At 46.6% G+C, this 4,316-nt stretch overlaps 1 pseudogene; it reads left to right on the plus strand.

The window, feature by feature from the left end:
• The first annotated feature begins 2,306 nt into the window (after nt 1-2,306).
• LOC146809017 (uncharacterized) lies at nt 2,307-3,791 on the plus strand (annotated as a pseudogene).
• Nucleotides 3,792-4,316: the final 525 nt, after the last annotated feature.

Genomic DNA, 4,316 nt, shown 5'->3' on the forward strand with positions numbered 1-4,316 from the left:
TTGTCAAGGTTAGCCCATCTTACAATGTCAAAAATGGATGTAATCTAATGTTCTGAAATGTGCATTCTAAAATCGTCAAAAATGTTTATTTTATAAAAAATTTTCATTTTATTTTCATATTTTAATAAATACGGCCAGGGGTCCTTTGACCCCTGCCTTCCAAAGACCCATGTGTGGACCTGCTGAATTAAGTAATGCAATTTGTGTAGTAAGGAGGGGGGTGGCCGGTAGTCCCAGACCATGCAGTTTATTAACATGGACGCATGGACATGGGATCTTGAGTACACAGAGTGAGGGGATTATGTCTCGTTGGCAACCCTGGGGGCTAAGAAGGACACGTTGTGCCCTAAACTTCAAAGTGTGCGACTGACTCTGTTCAACCCTCCAGTCCCAGCCTCCATGACACAGATCCCAGGCAGCACTGTGCATCCGCTGTGCAAGGGGTAACCAGCTTCGAGTAGACACACTGAATGCTTCGGATAATACGGAGGCAGATTTCCCTGAAAACACGTCTTTTACAAAAAAGTGCCTCTGGTGAGAAATTTAATCCAAGCCACAAAGGGGAGCCACACAAACCAGCACTTGCAAAGTTGCGACACACAATTCTGCAAACAAACAAGGCAGTGAAATCCTTGAAGGAGAGAAGACACCACCGTGACATACACTACCCACCTAAAAATCACGGCAAGCACACAAATACTCACCACGGGCTGAGACACTCCGCCCCTTCCAGGCACACCACTCCACTCCCTTCCCGTGTCGTACAGCTCCCATCACATTGTCTTAAAATATGAAAAATCTCATTATTTAATTCTACACCTCACCCCCCTCCCGATTTGATCATTTGTCTCCTGATTTTAACACAACCATTGTGAACTTTTAAAGTCAATGGTGGGTGGATGCGCTTACGGAAATCCCACCCCCACCAACGCTTTTTGGGAACGGAAGAGGAATGTTGGAGATCTCAGGATACTCTTAGGTGGAAACTACCAACAGCATATGTTATGCCCTTACTTACAATGACACACTTACCTGCACACATTGGGTCCCAAGCCATGTATACTATGCTCAAGGAAGTATGGGACCATCCCAATTTGAGACCCCTGACCGAGCGAAAGCACTGTCTGACCTGTTTAAGATACTATGTGGGAAAGGGAACTAAGGTTCCGACAGCAGGATTTGCACTGCCCTCTGCCCCTTTCTAAGTCCTCCAGATGGATTATATTCAAATGAACAGAGTTAACAGCTAGAAGTATGTCTTGGTGGTGGTCTGTGCATTCAGCAAATGGGTGGAAGCATACCCCACCAAGGATAATACTGCTATTACGACAGCTAAAGTACTCCTGAATGAATTCTTTCCCCGGTATGGCCTTTGTAGATTAATGCAAAGCGATCGGGGATCACATTTCATCAGCCAGACAGTGAAACATATCTTAGAGGGATTGGGAGTCAAACAAAAGTTCCACGCTGCATTTCACCCACAGGCAGCAGGATTAGTGGATCGTTATAATGGGATCCTGAAGGAGAAATTAGCTAAAATAACAACTGAGACAGGATTGAATTGGGTAAACGCTCTGCCTCTAGCTTTGCTGTCTATACGATTAGTCCCACATTCTAAGTCACACCTCACGCCCTATTTTTGGTAGACCTATGAATATTTGGAATGCCCCAGCTCCGAAATTCCTGTCTGACCTTCCTCAGGAAGTGCTGACTGATTATCTGTATGACCTCACTAAAACAATGTCTTTACTTTATGAACAGGTCCGAGCTTCCGTCACTGACAGATCTCAGGGCCCCGGCCACCATATCAAACCTGGGGACTTCGTTTTGATGAAAAACTTTGCACACACCCAGTCTCTGCAGCCTCGCTGGAAGGGTCCCTTGCAGGTACTGCTGGTGACCAGAACAGCCTTGCGAGTAGAGGGAAAGAAATCCTGGGTTCATGCTTCCCACTGCCGAAAGGTGGATCCCATAACTGAAGACAACGTGAAAGTACACAAAGAAGTTCTGACCCACAATAAACCAATAGACTTTGACTCAGATTCAGAACCTGAACTAGAACTCTGTGACGAAGGAACAGACGGATACTACCTCCGATCCAAGGCTCGGCTGAAGAACAAGCCCAGCTTCAAGGGCCGTTAGTACTCCATTGTCCATTGCTGCAGGGCGGTAGTAAAATCTGACTGAGGGTCCTGGGTACCCCTAGTAGTGGTTTACTGGGACAGACATTGGTCAGTGAAGCAACCAACAACTATCGGTGGCTATTAGGGACATTGCAGTACTTTCGGGACACTTGTAGAGCTATTATGGCTGGAGGTTACGATGATGTCAGACCAATATCCCCAAAGCCCGAATATGTCACGATCCCCCCTATTCATGAGTACCACAGGCTACGCACCACCTTGAAAAATGATTACCAACAAGTGCCATCATCCAGGTCTGCCAATATTTCCCTCGATGAGGAAAACAGTCAACGACATGGGAAAGGTATGGATCCAGAGGTCGCATACACCCGTGGTACCACCACCACGCTGAAGAAAGCTAGAATGAAAGTTTACAGTACCCGGACAATAGTACTGTTTGTCCTCACTACGCTTGCTGTTCTGTTCAGTGTAGTGTTATGGATTATTGAAGAAACAGCTCCAGCCCATCATACTGTCCTGCCTCACACCCCACAACCATCTGAAGTCCCTGAACACTCGCATGCTCCGTGGCCTGATTCTCACTTCAACAGACATTCTGAATTCAGTAATAATATTTTCATCCAAATGCTGCACCAGTTTAATCAAGTTTCGGGAGCAACTGACTGTTATGTTTGTGGACTTCTACCTCATGCAACTCTACACACCATCCAGTTCTTAGTGTTCCCTGCCTCGTCTGCTTATACTTGCGCTCTAATGTACAACTTGACAAACGTCTTTCCCTCACGTGGCAACGCTGGCAACCTTACCACATTCCAGCCCTTCCTTTGGACATTCCATGCACACAATACCACTTGTAATGCCTCTGACTCGGCACCAATGCGTACTATCATGTGAACCCCTATGCGAGGTACATGGGGTTACACTTTTGTTACCATTCGAGCTAAAACAGTTGCCATTTCTGTTACATCATGCCCTGGTACATTATGTCTACAAGGTCGAGGAAAAATACCGGTAGGAGTCAGTCTATGCAATACCACAATGATTTATGGCAATTTCACCCCATATCTCCGCCTTCCTACAGGATTGCATTTTGTGTGTGGAAACAAAGCTTACACGTGGTTACCTCCCGACTGGTGTGGTACATGCTAGATTGCTTTCCTCCTACCACCCGCTTTCAACAGAGACAATATGTACCACCGCCAAAATAGACAATTGCCAGATGCGAACCAGACAGACACCACAGGTCGACAGTACTATGATGCTATGAAAGGACTGTTGCTGTACTGGGGTCCAATGTCCAACAGCCTCCAGATCAGAAGATTAACCAGAGTCCTTGAAGCAACAATTAATGTGACTGCAGGAATACTGACCAACTACTCTCTCGAACTTGATGCCACCCGCATGTTTGCCCTCCAAAATCGTATGGTGCTGAACGTCATCTTAGCGTATAGGGGTGGAGCCTACCGCATCATCGGCGCAAGCTTTTGTGTGTATATTCCTGATTCGTCACAGTCAGTATATGATGCTATCTCAAGGCTTCACCGAATTGCTTCCGAAATCCATCAAAAAACTGGAACTCTCTGGTCTTGGAGCTCTGGACTCTGGCAACTGCTCGTCTCCTGGGGTTGGAAAATGGTAACGGTCTAACTGATTCTGCTAGCTCTTCTGTTCTTCTGCTGTCTGTGCATCCACTGCGGCCCACACTCTGTTCTGTCTGTGCTGTCGGATGTACACGACCTACAACGTTTCAACGCATCGAAGATAGTAAAATACTGTATCAACAAGCTGTAGACGAACGTCTGTGGATTGATATTGACTGAGGTGTTGCCCATGGCAAAAGGAGGGACTGTAAAACCTGAATCTGCTAAGTTGCCATGTGCACCACCATTTTGTGATTACAAGCGTCCATTTCGTCTCTGTTTCACTGACCACGTACATGTTGACCTGCACCTCGAGCTGACCTTTTCACCGCACCCATGCTAAAATGTTCCAGGAATATTGAGATGGCAGTTGACCTCACCCGCGGGTTCCATTCCTGCTCTTACTACGTGGCAAGAGGCAGGTGATGTGCCTAAGGATTAGACTGCTCCATTCCTGCATCAAGTTCCGTGACAAAGGGCAGGTGATCTGTATCTCCATCCCCACAAGCTATATGGACTTTTTGCGAGGGGA

Source organism: Triturus cristatus, chromosome 7 (assembly GCF_964204655.1).
Source record: "Triturus cristatus chromosome 7, aTriCri1.1, whole genome shotgun sequence".
NCBI classification, from domain to species: domain Eukaryota; kingdom Metazoa; phylum Chordata; class Amphibia; order Caudata; family Salamandridae; genus Triturus; species Triturus cristatus.